The sequence below is a fragment of the Bactrocera neohumeralis genome, unplaced genomic scaffold (genome assembly GCF_024586455.1).
Source record: "Bactrocera neohumeralis isolate Rockhampton unplaced genomic scaffold, APGP_CSIRO_Bneo_wtdbg2-racon-allhic-juicebox.fasta_v2 cluster11, whole genome shotgun sequence".
In the NCBI taxonomy this organism is placed as follows: domain Eukaryota; kingdom Metazoa; phylum Arthropoda; class Insecta; order Diptera; family Tephritidae; genus Bactrocera; species Bactrocera neohumeralis.
Window position 1 is genome coordinate 3,807,238 of NW_026089624.1, and position 18,376 is coordinate 3,825,613.

An 18,376-nucleotide genomic window follows, 5' to 3' on the forward strand; every position below is an offset into this window, starting at 1 on the left:
GTGATTTATCACAAAAATTGAATGCTAAATTGGGCATCTAATTATTCAGTCTGCATAAAGCAGATATTCGGAGTGAAAGTTCCGGAAGGCAAATCATGCTTGGTAAATAGATGCCCATCAACTTTAACTTGAAATTGCCTTCCAATTAAGTATGAGTGGATCAATCACAGTGCGTTCCATTGTATTAAAACAAAGGTGCGTGGAGTCCCTAAGCGCGGATGAAGTTATACTTCTTAGTGATATTCCACGAAATGCATATCATCTTGTATGAAAGAAAACTAGAAAACTTAAATTCACATTTTATAAATTTATTATAATTTATTATCTCCCCGAGCATGCCTTTGCCAACAAGTCGTCTTTTCGCGACGATGGCAAAAGCCAAAAATCATAAATTGCACAACTTTCTGGTGCTTCTCGCAAAAATCTGCGTCGATATGTATTCACTATCATTCGTATACATACATACATATGTATTTACGCATGTTTGTAGGCGAAGCTGCTACAGCGGCAAGGGGTGACAATCGGCGGCCATTACTTTACTTATGCCATTGAAATTCTATTGCTACGAATATGGAAATGACAACGAAATAATGCAAATATGCATATTTCTAAAGATCATTAATTTCTTTGAAGAAATGAAAGGAATGAATGATCCTGAGAAGTATAGTCTAAACTTTTCAACGGCCAACGCAGAGCATTTCAACCAAAAGGAATTTATTCATTAAAATCACCACTCAGAGGTCGTTTTATCCGTTGTAGGCGAACGATTTTCAAAGGAACATCATTTCTAATATGCCACTAGACAAAATTAGAAATGAACTGCTTAAACCTCACGCTGTCAGATAAAACGATATACCTCGTTATCGCGGGTCGATTTCCAAAAGATGCAAATGAAGACTAACTACAGAAATAATCCTGTAAAGTATAGCCATGGATAATATGATACGAGACTCTTTGATTCGAGAGAGAGCTGTCAAAACTCGCATTTTTTATAACATTTTTCAATGATGCCACTGCTGAAAAACATTATATTGAGTATGTAATAAATTATACAAAACAATAAATAAAACACTTTGAAAATGCATACATATATAAAAGCTAAAATGCAAAATCATAAATAAATTTACATAAACATTTATTTTGCCAAAATATGTTCGCACAGTTCAATGAAATTTCATTTCACACTAATATCGTCAAGTAATTATAGCGCTTTACTTCTGATATCCCGCCTATTCGGAAATCAACTGTCAAAAATTCCCTGATCTCCTTGGCTGTCAAATAATCAGGGAACGCGTTTGAGGGAAAAATGAGAGCCAATGCGAGAGTCTCGTATCTATTATCCATGGTATATCCTTAATTTTTCAACGGCCAACGAAGGTATTTCAACAAAAGCTCACATAAAATAGTTGAGAATTCGCAAAAATGAAAGACAAAGGAAAGAAAAAGGAGTATAACTTCAATAATGCACAAGCATACAAACATACATATGCGCACACCTGGTTTGCAAAGAAAGTAAATGAAGACTGACCAGAGAACTTAAAAGTATAGAGAAGGTGCAGGTTCGACTGCGAACATTTGATAGATTCAAATTAGGGAATTCACCGCATTTGTTAACATTGTAGATCGGAATTCGCCTCGCAATTCTAACATTTTTTACAATTCTCTCACATATTCTAACCGAGAATATGAAGAGACAGAAATAAATGTATTTATAAAATGATTTCTTTGATATTCCATAGGATGGAAATATGTATGTAGAACTCTTTTATTTTTGATTTATTATTTTTCAAATTATTTAATGCAAATTTGATCTTATTTTATAATAACTCATTTTAAATATATAAAAGATTTACCTAAACATTGTGCTGATATTTTCATGATTCATACGCAATGTACGAATGTAAGCAATTTCGTTTTGCCGTCGGCATTTCAATTTTTCATGCTTCAATTTTTGCTTTCAACCAAGAAATCGCTTGTATGTATGTATATATGTGCAATATATGCCTTTGCGTTTTGCCGTCGGCATTTCCATATTGACATGCAAAAGTAATTATGTATTTCATTGTTTCGTTTTGGCCCAATTTTGTATATTAAGACAAGTGTCGATAATTGCGCCAAAATCAAATATATTATATATTCATATGTAAACATGTTTTAAACTTTACATAAAATTGAAGTGTCAATAATTGCGCCAATTTTCATAAAGTTGGAAATTTTGCGCGAATAAGACGTGTGCGGGTTAAGTCGTGAATTTTACCTATATTAATTAATTTGAAAGTGCCGAAAAATGCGAAACGAAATTTCAATAAATGTTAATACATTTAAGTAAATTTACATGTATTTTCATTTATATTTAATTGTCAATAAATTTTTTAAAAATTATTTGCCCTAGTTGTCCATTTTTTATTTTCTCACACATTTCAGCCGATTTTTGTATAGAAATTTGACCGGCGTAGAAGCAAAATGCGAAACAATAATAGATACATATATTATGTCGTTTGCACATTTGTCTGTATGTTTGCGAAAGCAAATGTTCTACAAAAGCATATTTCTATACTTAAACAAAATTATTAGAACCATCGTATGTTTCTTATGTACATGCATAACCAAACCATACTTAAGTCAGCGCAACCTAAGTGTCAATGGTGGTGTTGGTGGTAAGCGCTTGGAAAGTCAAAATGCTTCCACAGGTTCGAATCTCGACAGAATAAATTTTTAATTTTTTGCTATTAACATCGTATACTATACAAATAAATATTTTTCTTACTAATAGAAATTAAATTTATCACAGCAATATTATGTATATGTATATTATTATTATTATTTTTTTATAGAAATTCTATTGCTACGAATATGGAAATGACAACGAAATAATGCAAATATGCATATTTCTAAAGGTCATTAATTTCTTTGAAAAAATGAAAGGAATGAATGATCCTGAGAAGTATAGTCTTAACTTTTCAACGGCCAACGCAGAGCATTTCAACAAAAAGGAATTTATTCATTAAAATCACCACTCAGAAGTCGTTTTATCCGTTGTAAGCGAACGATTTTCGAAGAAACATCATTTCTAATATGCCACAAGACAAAATTAGAAATGAACTTCTTAACCTCACGCTGTCAGATAAAACGAAAATACTTCCACAGTATATATACTGAGAATACTTCGTCATCGCGGGTCGATTTCCAAAAAATGGACCAACGCAGGGTATTTCAACAAAAGGGCACATAAAATAGTTGAGAATTCGCAGAAATGAAAGACAAAGGAAAGAAAAAAGAGTTTACTTCAATAATGAACAAGCATACAAACATACATATGCGCAGGAGCAGCAAGGAAAGAGGTAACAATCGGCGATCCATTGTATATTTCTTTCATGCATAACCAAACCATAATTAGGACAACGCAATACAAGTGTCAATGGTGGTCTAGGTGGTAAGCGATTGGAAAGTGACGACGAGCACGTAGGAGGTGCGTAGGTTCGAATCCCAACAGAATTGATTTTTTAATTGAATATGTCACCAACCAAAAATTGAAACATTGTTCTACATAAACAACAACAGCATAAGCATGGCAATATTGTGTTGTTGGTAGAAAAGCCGAGCTGTGCCGAAAGAAACGAACAAACGATCGCCGATTGTCACCGCTTCGCTTCGCACCGGTTGCGAAATCTAAACAAAAGAAATCGACAAAAGAATGAGATGAATATATATAACAAGGGTAGGATAATTACAAAGTTTAATTGTTTAAAAATGAAAGTATTTTGATTAATTTTAAAAGATATTTTATATTTTATTTAACATATGTTGCATAACCTATTGCCCAAGTTCCATATTTTCAGTTTCCACAAATGATACAAGAGGCTTATGATAACTAAAATACGACACAAATATTTCAGTTTCAATTTGATTGATATATCTTTGGAATACTGCATCTATTACCGTTTTTGATCTCGTTGATTGAGTGCGACTGTTACATATTTTTAAATTAAATGTTGTATCGAGAAACTCAATCAAAGGAAGCGCTGTGACTGATGCAAAATTTATGTTAAAATCCCCACTTAAAATCATCGGAATTTTTACATAATTCCTTTTGTGAACTCGCGATACCTCTGGGGTATATTTGATCAAATTTTCATGTATAAATTCAATAACTGATTTTATTGATTGGTTGGGAGTGATGAAAATTGCTACAATCAGAACTAAATATTCCTGGTCATTTCTGATTTCACAGGCACATATTTCTCCAACTTTCGAAAGCTGAACAGACAATGATTCCAGCTGTTGCGCATTGAGATCCTTTTGTGGCGTAACAACATGGGCTCCATCATTTACGTTGTGATAAATTGCTACTCCGCCTGCCCTCGTACGTGGTCTTTCGTAATTAACAACAATATTAAAATTTGGAATGTCTACAATATCTTCATTATTCGTCCATGTCTCCGAAAGAATTAAAAAATTTGACGACGACACTATATTGTCATATTGCAGATCTTGTACATGAGCTCGTAAGCTTTGAGAGTTAAAGGTAAACAGTGACATCCCTTTCCTTTTATTTAAGAAATCATACAAAACATTTTAAATTGTCTGAAGGCGATTTAAGTTCAGCTTTTGAAGTTCATGTTGTAGATCAATTGTAGATACTGACGCTCTTCGGCCATGGTAAATTTTTTTTTTAAACAGGATGTAAACCGTTTATTGATGTAACTCGTGATAATGCGACGTACAGGAGTTGTTGAGCGTTTATCATATTCATATACAATCTCACCAAATTATTACGTTTTACAATAACGGTTTTATTAGATACTAGTGGTATAGATGATGTTCTGCGATCTATTGGTACTGCCAGTGGAGAAAATTATTTTTTTGAATTGATGCCGCTGCCTTTCTTCTCAATTTTTCTCCGATTTTTGGAGATTCTGGAAATTTTAGCCATAAACGACCTATCTCTCCTTTGCCATTATATTCAATGAAAATTAATTTTCCCATCGCACCATTTGCTAATCCATCTGATACATCGATGTTAGTCGTTATCATGTATGTATGGTTTGTTCAAAGCCAACGTAATTTGATATGGAAAACCTCCTGTATCAATAGTTGACATTTTATGTAATTTTTGACGCATAGAAGTTTGCTGTTCAACATTTTTACATCCAATATACATATATATCTGTTTCCTCTGAATTCATTTTTCCTTCCATAAAATTCAAAATTTTATTGTTGTATGTAGCAACTCAATGATTATCAAAAAACAATCGTATACCGTCTGACCAAGTCTCTGAGCTTCTTCTTCAGGGTAAATCCGTGATTCAATTAAATCTAGCTCTTCCTGGTCTAACAGCGGTCCATTACCAATTTTTGTTAATATTATTGCAATTCTTTGATTAGCTTGTCGCATAACTTCGTTTAGTTCGAAAAATTTCAACCCTCGCCATAGTGTTGAAGCTGCTATTTGTCGTTTTATTTGTTTGTAAATTGGGGTAGCACGAACTGGCGGTAGTTGACGTAGATCACCAATAAAAATTATATCTAATCCACCAAAATTGACTTCAAAATTACTGCTGATTTGCTTTAACCTTAAATCTATTTGGGACAACAACTCGGCTCCAATCGTACTGATTTCATCGATAATCAATACACGAACATATTTAAAGAGTGATCTATATTGTTGGGCTACTTCAATTGATAAAGGAAGCAACTTTGAAAGACTTATCTTCAGTGCAGTGTGTACTGTTGTCCCATTGATAGCCACAGCAGCTTTACCAGTTAAAGCACAAGTGATATAAGCATTGCAAAACCCATCACTTTCAGAATATCGATTATAAATTTCCATTGATAATTTAATAAAAAATGTTTTACCAAATCCAGCTGGTCCTGTAAAAAACATTTGCAGCGGAGGAGGAACTTCCAACTGAAGTTTGTAAATGACGTGCATCAAAAGATCCATTTGTTTTTGATTTGCCATTTTCATCAGCTCATAATATTGGTCGTTAGGCATTAGATTTTCGTTCCGTTTTGCAATGGTACCAAGTTTATTTAGGGTCGCGAGACGTAAATCACTGTTTACATCCGAATTCGGATTGTCATATAGCGTTTGGAATGGATTAGCTTCTGGAAATTTAGTGGCAATATCATGAATCTCATCGTCATCGTCAGCTTCTTCATTTTTGCGACATAGATTTCGGCATAGCTCTATAGTTTTATTAATGTCTAAGTCAGATTCAAACTCTTTACGTCGCTCCAGAATTTGGTTTTCATTTTCGTCGTAAATCCTAATAAATTTCATCTCTTCAAGAATATCGAATTCTTCATTCCGAAATGGGATATGCAAAGTCACCATTTCTCTTTTATACTCATTTATATCTGAGGCTATGTCAAAATTCCTATGTATAACGAATGATGCGTTGTTTTTTTCGACGAATATGCGAATTGTGCAAGTGATAATTCTTCCATTTCTTGTGGCCGCTTCTCGTATTTATCAAACCAGTTTTCCTTCCACATATACTTGTTGAATCTTCATCGATATTTAATTCATCTAATTCTTTTTGTGTTCGTCTAATACGCTGTCGTTCAATAGGCCAAACGGTGGGAATATAAACTATGGAGACTGAACTTTTAGACATAGGTTCACGAAGAAGGCACCACGCTGCTTCCTGGCTTGTTAATTCAACGGTGTTGAGCATATTAACATTCATTTTTCTAGTTATTTCTACTATGTACTATATATCAAACTCAGGGTTTTCGTCCATGATTTCATGAATTTGGCTTTGTAAATTACTTATACCCCTATTAGTTTTATTGACATATTCAAAAACATACGCATATCTGTATTTGATTAAAATACATTAAGAATAAAAGGATTGAAAGGGTTGTGCCATTTTTCTTTAGGTTGTCGCTCCAAAAATACTTTAAGTCTGGTTTTCCAGCTTCAAGAATATGAAAATAATCATTATCAGAATTTATATGATTTTGTGCATAAAACATTTCAATATTCTCGTAATCATTGTTTTCAAGATTAATTTGTATTTGTTTATACCACTTAGCATAATCAGCATATCCTGGATAATCTTTCTGCATTGGTTTCAATATTGTAGTGGATTTACATGGCATAAATTTTTTTTTTTTTTTTTTTTTTTTTTTTATTTTGTTTATACATTGCAACTAGTTCAAATAAAAGAAAGGACTAACAAGCAACTTGAATAGGACTTAAAAATATAATTACAAAATCACAAAACTACTATGAGAGTATTGGATAATTTGAAAGATCGCTGGGTTTGAGGCGTTTGAGTCGTCTTGGTGGTCCATCACTAGAAGTTAACATAACTACTTCTTCGTTACAATGCTGTAGCAATCTTGCACTATGTGCTGTTGCAATTTTTAGTATTTCTGCGTTAACCGAGTTTACGCCTAGATCACGCTCTATATCAGCACATCTACAATACCAAGGCGCTTTGACAATTAGTCTTAGTACTTTGTTTTGAAATTGTTGGATGACTTTCTTATTGTTTGCGTTAGTACATCCCCAGAGTTGTGCACCATAGCTCCATATCGGTCGGAGTATTTGCTTATAGATAAGTAACTTATTTTCGATGGATAACACTGATTTGTTACCGATTAACCAATTGTAATTTTTGAGTCGCATGTCCAGCTCCTTACGTTTGTTTTTTACGTGAACTTTCCACCGTAGCTTAGTGTCAAGCGTCATTCCTAAGTATTTGGCGGAATTAAAGTGCGGTATTCGTACACCGTCTATGAAAATTGGTAAGTGCTGTATCTTGTTGTATGTGAAAACAATGTGTACAGACTTAGCTTCATTCAGTTTTATCTGCCATTTATTTGCCCATTGTGCGACTTTATTTACAGCTTTTTGGAGATTAGTAGTGGACTCGTGTTCACTTCTACCAACAGCAAGCAACGCGGTATCATCTGCAAATGTGGCTGTTGTATAATTGCAGTCTATTGGCAGGTCGTGCGTGAATAGTATATAAAGAAGAGGGCCCAACACACTACCTTGTGGAACTCCTGCTTTTATTTCCCTAAGAATAGAATATTTGTCTCCTTGTTTAACGCGAAAGTAGCGATCTGATAAGTACGATTTTATGATGTCATAATGCTGTTTCGGTAAAATCAGTTTCAGTTTCGAAAGCAGTCCTTTGTGACAAACTTTATCGAACGCTTTTGCAACATCCAAAAACACTGCAGAACAGAACTTTTTTTCCTCAAAGGCTTTTTCAATAATGTGCGTAATCCTGTGGATTTGATCAATCGTAGAATGGTTGGCTCGAAACCCAAACTGATGCGCTGGAATTATGGTCTTTCGTTCAATGATTTTATTGATACGTTTTATGAGAATTTTCTCAAAAAGCTTCGATATTATCGGTAGAAGTGATATGGGTCTGTAAGAAGATACATCATATCCTGGTTTCCCTGGCTTTGGAATCATGATAATTTCAGCAATTTTCCAATAAGTTGGCACGTATTTAAGATGAAAAGCCGCGTTAATAATGTTGGTAATTTTTACTATGCTTATTTGAGGAAGCTGTTTTAGGACCTCGGCAGTAATCAGGTCATAACCGGGGGATTTTTTGTTTTTCAGATTTTTGATTTCCTCACTTAGCTCACTGCTTGTGCAACTTGAGATTTCTTCGCTTTCTTGACTGGAAGCAGTAGGATAATCTACGTGTGTTTCATATGGGGAGAATATTTTGGCTAAATAATCCGAAAATACTTCTGCTTTTTTTAAATCGTCTCTGGCCCAGCTATCAGCACTTATTTTAAGAGGACATACTTGAGTTTCTGGTGTTTGTAGTCTTTTACAGCTTTTCCAAAGAGAGTAGTCAGAATTTTTTCTATTGCTTAGGGACCGAAGATATTTTGCGAAACTATCATTTTTAAACTTCTTAATTTTCCGATTAAGATCTTTAGAGACTTTATTTAAAATAGATTTATCAACTGGACAACGAGTTTGATGCCACTTACGTCGTAGCTTTCTCTTTAATTTAATTATTTCTCTTATATCATTAGGATATTGAGAGTTTACAGCAATTTTCTTTAATTCCGGTGTACTTTTCCAAGCTGCGTGTTGTATACTTGTTGTAAAGTGTAAAATTTCAGATTCTAACTGGCCAGTATTTAACATAGAGTCATATTTACTTTCGTAACATTCCATGATCGTTCTAAAGTATTCCCAATCTGTTCGTTTATTATACAAGGCCGCTGCTTTTTCTTTAAAGATGATGGTTTCGCTATAGCTTAAATAGATTGGAGAATGATCCGAATTAAGGTCATAACCCTGATTGACCGACAAATAGTTCCGGGATATTTTGCCGACAATGAAAAAATCTATCAGGTCTGGAATCTTTTGATTATCTGTTGGCCAATATGATGGTAAGTTCGTCGAGAAAGCGTAACTTCCGGTTGACTGCAGTGCTTTATAGAGTTCTCTCCCCTTTGTAGTCGTAAGCCTTGAACCCCAGTGCGTGTTCTTTGCGTTGAAATCTCCACCCATTATGAATCTATACCTGTGTCTGTTTATTAAGTGTTGGTACTCTTCAAATTGGATTAGATGCCTTGGGGGACTGTACACAGAGGTAAGTGAGAGTGGACTCTTAACTCCGTAAATAGTCACTGTTGTAGCTTGAAACTTATCAGTTGAAAGTTTTTCTTCCTCAAAATGTTTGATCGTATTTTTGATTAGTATTGCGCTTCCGCCACGGGCGCAATTGCTAGGATGAATTGTATGGTAAGTTTCATAATTTTTAATTTTAAAATAGGTTTGTGACGTAAAATGTGTCTCCGATATCATACATACGTCAACATTTTCCGAGTTTAGTACAATTTCGATTTCATTTTTATGTTTGATTAACCCATTTGAGTTCCATAGAAGAAGTTTTAATGATTTAGTCATCTTTGGTATTAAAAAGATATTTTTCAAGCTTGCATAAGCGATTTTTTAAGGAAGTGTTGAATTCGTCTTGTTTATTGAGTTTCTGTAAGATCTGTGATAAAATGCTGTTGGATGATACATTATCATTATTATTTGCTTGTAGAACATGAGCAAAAGTGAATTTTTTGGTTGTTTCAGCTGTAACTTTAGGATCTTCTTGTTGTTGATGTAAATGGAGCATCAAATCGGCATTTCTGAGGTTGATTGGCATGCACTTTTTTATAACAGGTATCGGTATTCGATAGTTCAGCAATTTTCATTCATTCGATAGTTTTCAAGAAATCACTCATTACTATTTTTTCGTTCATTCGAATTTTTTCGTTCATAGCAATTTTTCGTTCAAAACGAATATTTTGTTCGATACTAATTTTTCGTTCATTATTATTTTTTCATTCATTAGTATTTTTTCGCTATTAAATGATTTTATGCAAGCAAAGCAAAGATTTTTTGTACGTATTCATTTATTCCATTTCAAGTAAATGGTATTATATTCAGCAAATGTACGAATATGCTTAAATTGTGTGTATTTCAAAATTATTTTGAATGATTTATGTTGAATTATGTGTGATAATGGAGATTAAATTGAATGCATGTATGAGTGGTAGAAGTTAATAGATGCTTAAAATAGATTTAAGTGAAAAGTATTAATAATAATAAATATAGACTTATAAAGCGATAATGTAGGAGGCATCGCCAAATTAATAAGATGACTAATGTAGATTCATATGGTCATCGGTATTTGGCAAGATTAAATGACAGTTTCTAGTCGGTTTGATAAAATCCAATGGCTTTGAATTAAGCAGGTTGGCAACTTGGTTATGTATTGCGATTCGAAATTGTAGCTATGTATACATTCACTTAACCGTTTTAACTGTTGGTATTATTTGCAGCATCAATAGTAGAACATTTGAATTGGGTCGTAACTTATATAAATATTGGTATTAGATTTTTAATTGCAGTGTTTTCTGTGGTAATATAAAATGTATTTACATATGTTTTTTGTAAAGAAAATGCTGAAAATGTTTTTATACATAATTAGATAATACAAAAATGCGCCCTGGATTAAAGAGATCAGCCGTGTGGGAGCTTTTTACTAATAATGGTAATAACGTCAACTGCAATATTTGTAAAAAAAATTTAAAGTTTGCTGGTAAAACACCAAATATGAACGATCACCTACGACGAAGGCATCTATCATCACATAGTGTGGAGGAGACTTTTTCGGCGATAGTCGAACGAGCACCTGCTGTAAGTGACTTAGATATGCCAAGCTGTTCTTCAACGCAAAGAGATGTGAACTTAACAGTGGAAACTATCGAAAGTGACATAAGTAGTGCTTCTTTGGTACCTCCTGTGAACGTAGAAAATACAAGTTCTTCAACAATACCCAGTAGAAATGTTTCAGGTGGTGGAGCATTAAAAAGAAGGGCAATGCAAACAAAATTATTTGTTACAAGCACGCGATCTGAGCTTTCGGAAACTGAAAAGAGAAGTATAGATGAGTCTCTTATTAAAATGGTTACAATAGATATGCAACCACTCTCTATTGTTGAAAATGAAGGATTTCGAGAATATACAAAAAAGCTTCAGCCTTTGTATTCAACCCCAAACAGAAAACTTCTTTCCAATACAATGTTGCCTTCAAAATATAACGAGACACGGAAAAAGCTTCATGCCATTTTGCAAAATATTTCACACCTTTCTATCGGGTGATTTTTTAAGAGCTTGATAACTTTTTTTTAAAAAAAAACGCATAAAATTTGCAAAATCTCATCGGTTCTTTATTTGAAACGTTAGATTGGTTCATGACATTTACTTTTTGAAGATAATTTCATTTAAATGTTGACCGCGGCTGCGTCTTAGGTGGTCCATTCGGAAAGTCCAATTTTGGGCAACTTTTTCGAGCATTTCGGCCGGAATAGCCCGAATTTTCTTCGGAAATGTTGTCTTCCAAAGCTGGAATAGTTGCTGGCTTATTTCTGTAGACTTTAGACTTGACGTAGCCCCACAAAAAATAGTCTAAAGGCGTTAAATCGCATGATCTTGGTGGCCAACTGCCCATGCATCCCGAAAAATGCACTGTTTGGTGTGGTTTGTACGCTGGTGGAATCATTGGACCGTATTTTTCAAAGATGCTGTTGGACGCAACGTTACGGTGAATGGCGATCGCTATCGTTCGATGCTAACAAACTTTTTGTTGCCAAAAATGGAAGAACTGAACTTGGTTGACATGTGGTTTCAACAAGATGGCGCTACATGCCACACAGCTCGCGATTCTATGGCCATTTTGAGGGAAAACTTCGGAGAACAATTCATCTCAAGAAATGGACCCGTAAGTTGGCCACCAAGATCATGCGATTTAACGCCTTTAGACTATTTTTTGTGGGGCTACGTCAAGTCTAAAGTCTACAGAAATAAGCCAGCAACTATTCCAGCTTTGGAAGACAACATTTCCGAAGAAATTCGGGCTATTCCGGCCGAAATGCTCGAAAAAGTTGCCCAAAATTGGACTTTCCGAATGGACCACCTAAGACGCAGCCGCGGTCAACATTTAAATGAAATTATCTTCAACAAGTAAATGTCATGAACCAATCTAACGTTTCAAATAAAGAACCGATGAGATTTTGCAAATTTTATGCGTTTTTTTTTAAAAAAAAAGTTATCAAGCTCTTAAAAAATCACCCGATATAACAACAGATTTGTGGACTACTGACAGCCAGAAGTCTTTTTTGTCTGTAACTAGTCATTTCATTTGGAAAAGCAAAATGAACTCAGTAGTCCTGGTAACTAAAGAAGTGTTCGGCTCACATACTGCTCAAAATATAGCCACAGAATTAAAAAGCATTTTTGTCGAGTGGTCAATTTTTAACAAAATAGTGACGATAGTGAGTGATAACGGTGCAAATATTAAAAAAGCGATAAGGGATATACTGCAAAAACACCACCACCCATGTGTCGCTCACACCCTAAATTTATGCGTTGTGGATGCTATAAAGACTGCTCCTCAGATTTTAGAGCTTATAACGAAATGCAAAGCTATAGTAACATGTTTCCATCATAGCTCTCAAGCAGCAGAAAAACTTAAAAATATGCAAAAGCAAATGAGAGCAGCTGAACTTAAGATGAAGCAAGACGTTGCTACTAGATGGAACTCTGGCCTTATAATGATGGAACGTATATGCTTGATAATAGAACCGCTCTCTGCTGTACTAACTTCCTTACCAAGTGCACCGAACTTTCTGAATGCATCAGAATGGGAAAGGTTACGTGATTCCATCACTGCATTGAAGCCGATAGAGCATATGACAACAGAACTTTCAGCACAAAACTGCCCAACGATGTCACTAGTGGTGCCTATAGTCAGAGGACTGCAATATGCAATAAGATCCCAGCAAATGAAAACTACGTAGGGAGAATGCTTGAAAAGTAGTTTGTTGGAAGCAATTTCGAGACGACTTGGCCAACTAGAGTCTGACAAGATGTGTGCCAAAACGACCTTCTTAGACCCATTAAAAAGATTGCCTTTGGAAATGAAAGTAACTCTAGTAATGCTCAAAAATGGTTGGGAGAAGAGGTATCAGCATTCATACAGCGGAACCAAAGGGCTGCTACAGCCCCAGTAATAGAATTACCCGCGGATAAAAGTAAATTATCTCTTTGGACTCTACTTGACAAAAAAGTAGCGGAAGCAAAAACTATTTGTCACAACGCCCCTAGTGCTAATGCACATATTTCTTTGGAACAATATCTTAGACAAGATTTCGTTGAGAGACATCAAAACCCTTTAAACTATTGGGACAGCAAAAAGGCAACTTTTCCAGAACTCTACGAGCTTTCCAAAAAATATTTATGTATACCTGCTACTTCAGTTCCTTCCGAAAGGGTTTTTTCTAAAGCTGGGCAAATAATAAATGATAGAAGAAATATACTTAAAGGTGAAAAGCTAGATCAAATAATATTTTTAAATAGCAATTTTAATATATAATTAATATTTTTTTGCGTTCTTCTGATATTTATGTGGGATCCGAATGCCGGACTAGAAGTGGTCAACAATACAACGCTGACAAAAGAACACAATGACACGCAACCCTTTAACTGGACGAACTTTTGACGAAACACGAACAAAGACAAACCAGCCAAAGTTCAGTTGAGTTTGAAAGTGTAAACACAATGGCTACGACAGACTGCAGCGGCACGACAGTGAACTGAAAACGTCGTTGTTCATCTTACTACATGTACATTTTGAGAAGCAACAACAACACAATGGCCGGCATGTACACAAAACAACGCAGTTGTCCATTTTGTATGTACACAATTTCGTTGTGGCCATACTAATACCTTTCGCTTCAATGAAATTTTAATATTTTGTTCAAAGTGAAATTTTTTATGCAAAAAATAAGTAAATAGGTCAATATTTTTGCTTTAAATTATCAATTGTTATTACAAAAGATATAATAGAGCTATAATATAGCTATTTTATGCTTTTATTTGTAAAATAACATCAAGTTTGTTAGAGCTGTGAATAATTTTACATTTTACATATTAGTGGCATCACCACTCTACCTCCTCTTTCTATCTTCCATTCTACTGTCAACTCTACTGTCGTCGTACTGTCGTTGGCAAAAATAGGAGGATATTGAAGTTAGCGAGAACGATAACTGTCGGCCTGCAGTCGTGTAGTCGTGCAGCTGTCAAAATAACACTGCCCATAAGAACGTGTGTATTTTAATATTTGACGGATGTAGTTTACAGTCTGTCGTAGCCATTGTGTTTACACTTTGAGTTGCCGTGAACTGTAAGTCGTGCCGAGCCGTTGTCCGCGAAAACGTTTATGCTAGTGCGTATGTGTGTACTACATGTAATCTTAAGAACTATATTCAAGACTTTGTTTTTTTTAATGAATAAACACTGGTTGAACGTTTAAATGTTGTGTTTAATATCCTGACGGGGAGTGTAGGCGGTGGTCACTATAGTAATCCCCACAAGTGGTGTCAGGTGTGAGATCGAATCGGTACGTGAAAAGTGACGCTTACAGTAAAATAAGCCGGGTAAATGAAAAATTGTCGAGCAGTGCAATAAAACATTACGCGCATCTAAAACGCTCAAATTGAATATTCTTTAAAATATCAATAAGCAGCGCAGAAAATTTACAAATCTGCAAAAATTCGTTTCGTAAAGTGGGCACTTAACGCCAAGTTGTACATAACGCCAAGTTGTATATAACGCCAAGTTGTATCGGGTGATTTTTTAAGAGCTTGATAACTTTTTTTTTTAAAAAAAACGCATAAAATTTGCAAAATCTCATCGGTTCTTTATTTGAAACGTTAGATTGGTTCATGACATTTACTTTTTGAAGATAATTTCATTTAAATGTTGACCGCGGCTGCGTCTTAGGTGGTCCATTCGGAAAGTCCAATTTTGGGCAACTTTTTCGAGCATTTCGGCCGGAATAGCCCGAATTTCTTCGGAAATGTTGTCTTCCAAAGCTGGAATAGTTGCTGGCTTATTTCTGTAGACTTTAGACTTGACGTAGCCCCACAAAAAATAGTCTAAAGGCGTTAAATCGCATGATCTTGGTGGCCAACTTACGGGTCCATTTCTTGAGATGAATTGTTCTCCGAAGTTTTCCCTCAAAATGGCCATAGAATCGCGAGCTGTGTGGCATGTAGCGCCATCTTGTTGAAACCACATGTCAACCAAGTTCAGTTCTTCCATTTTTGGCAACAAAAAGTTTGTTAGCATCGAACGATAGCGATCGCCATTCACCACAACGTTGCGTCCAACAGCATCTTTGAAAAAATACGGTCCAAAGATTCCACCAGCGTACAAACCACACCAAACAGTGCATTTTTCGGGATGCATGGGCAGTTCTTGAACGGCTTCTGGTTGCTCTTCACCCCAAATGCGGCAATTTTGCTTATTTACGTAGCCATTCAACCAGAAATGAGCCTCATCGCTGAACAAAATTTGTCGATAAAAAAGCGGATTTTCTGCCAACTTTTCTAGGGCCCATTCACTGAAAATTCGACGTGCCCAAAATTGGACTTTCCGAATGGACCACCTAAGACGCAGCCGCGGTCAACATTTAAATGAAATTATCTTCAAAAAGTAAATGTCATGAACCAATCTAACGTTTCAAATAAAGAACCGATGAGATTTTGCAAATTTTATGCGTTTTTTTTTTTAAAAAAGTTATCAAGCTCTTAAAAAATCACCCGATACATAACGCCAAGTTGTACATAACGCTAAATTTGTACATAACGCTGAGATTGTACATGACGCGTAACGAACGGCTAAAATTTGAAATCAGCGACGAATCGGCACCGACACTAGCAACGGGAGATGCATAAAATATATATGTTCAACGGAATGCTCACCACAGTAAATAAGGGTGGATGCATGTAAATGACATCGGCAGAGGCTGAGCAGTAACGAGACAGCGAACGAATAGGAGCAGTGCACTTGTGTAGCAGCGATCGCAACATAAATATGAGAGGCAATGTAACGAGTTCCATTCAATTGTATTAGAGGAGATTTTGCACGGCGGTGGCTGTAAGTGCGAAATAGAAGCGTTTTGCTGCAGCGAGTTTACGAGTTGCGTGAATTCTGTACAAAAGGCTTGTGTGCAGAGAGTTTGTGTGGCGGTGGCTGTATAGCACAAACATACTGTGTTTTGAAAATATTGCTGGAGGCGGTGAAATTTCGTTACTTTGGGTTTACGACACGGTTGCGTGGCAGTAGCTGGAGAGGAGAGCGTCGATATAAGGAGAGCAGCAAGGTTGAGAGAATTTCGTCGAGTTGCGGGAAGCAGATAAGTAGAAAGTAGTAGCTAAAGAATTGATAAAATGCAAACGAATTGCCAGACGTGTTAATTTCAACATTTTTGTATTTACACTTAAACAATAATTAAATTGTCATAATTCTTCAAGTTAATACAAGAGAAATTAAAATAAAGTGTTAAGTTGAGTTGAAATTGTAGAATTTAATAAAAAACATTATTTTGATGAATACATAATTCAATTGATGTGAAATTTTAAGATTTTTATGAATTGCAGTTGTTAAAACTAAGTGAAGAATTTGATACAAAATAGTGAAACAATTTGAATTTAAAGTATAATTTTATACCATTGTTAGCTTTAAGAGAAAACGAAAGCACACTCATTTTTTTAAACGCTCTAACGTTTTCAGAACACATTTGTTTAACATTATATTTTATAACTGTGTAAAATTAATATTTTTGTTGTTATCGCTGACAACGACTGAATACCATGGAACGGCGCGAAATTTTAAATTTGAATGTGAGTGGGTTGAAACAAAAACTGACTGAATTGGGATTGGTGACTACAGTACGTAAGATAGTTTTGCAAGACAGACTGCTTCAGCATTTCGGTCTAACTGCTGACGGTGATGAAGATGAATATGTTTCTGAGTATGAAGATGTTGGTTCCTCCCCGCCAAGTGTGAATCAGGGTCCGACAAATGAACGTACAACGTTCACACTGCGTGACATTGAAGACTCTTTGTCAATATTTAATGGTTCTAGCTCTCCGGGTGTAGAGGAGTGGTTAGAAGAGTTTGAGGAAAACGCCACTGCGGTTCACTGGAACAATTTACAAAAATTTATATATGCTAAACAGTTGTTGAAGGGAGCGGCTAAAATTTTTGTGCGGAGCCAACGTGGTATTACAGATTGGAATTCATTAAAGCAGGCATTAAAGTCAGAATTTGGCATTATTGTTTCATCTATTGAAGTGCATCGCATGCTTAGAAATCGCCGCAAGCGTCCAAATGAGGGTTACCGCGAATATCTTTACGTTCTCATGGAAATCGGAAAGCCGATAACATTAGATGAGTTGAGTTTAGTGACATATTTTATCGAGGGCATTCCCGACTCCAATGCCAACAAAAGTAACTTATATCAGGCCAAGACAGTTGAAGAGCTTAAGATGCAGCTTAGTGTATATGAAAAAGTGCGAGCAGGTCGGCAGCAGGTAAATAGTTCAGGTTCAGGTCGATCAGGTGAAGGGAGCAAATCGTTTACTAATCTGGAGAACAAGAAAGATCATATAAGACGTTGTTTCAAGTGCAGAGATGTCTCACACATCGCCAAAGATTGTCGTCAAAATCAAATTAAATGTTTCAAATGCGGTCAGCCAGGGCATCGCGCTATAGATTGTCAACAGAAACAGGTTGAGGTTAAAAGAGAGAAAGGCAATGTGATTACATTAAGTATCCAAAGGAAGCAGGTCGATGAAACCAGAGGATGCCTTTTTAAGGATATAACCTTAGGGGGTACAACATTTTCCGCTTTAATCGATACCGGATGTGACCTTTGCTTAATTCGCCACGATATTTTGTTGTTGTTAGATGACGGCATCGAATTGAGCAATGACAAACGACACATGGTAGGTGTCGGAAACGCTAAATTAACGA

General features: G+C 35.4%; 1 pseudogene; it reads right to left on the reverse strand.

Annotated features, from left to right (window-relative positions):
• Positions 1-729: 729 nt before the first annotated feature.
• Positions 730-932, reverse strand: LOC126766329 (small nucleolar RNA U3; annotated as a pseudogene).
• Positions 933-18,376: the final 17,444 nt, after the last annotated feature.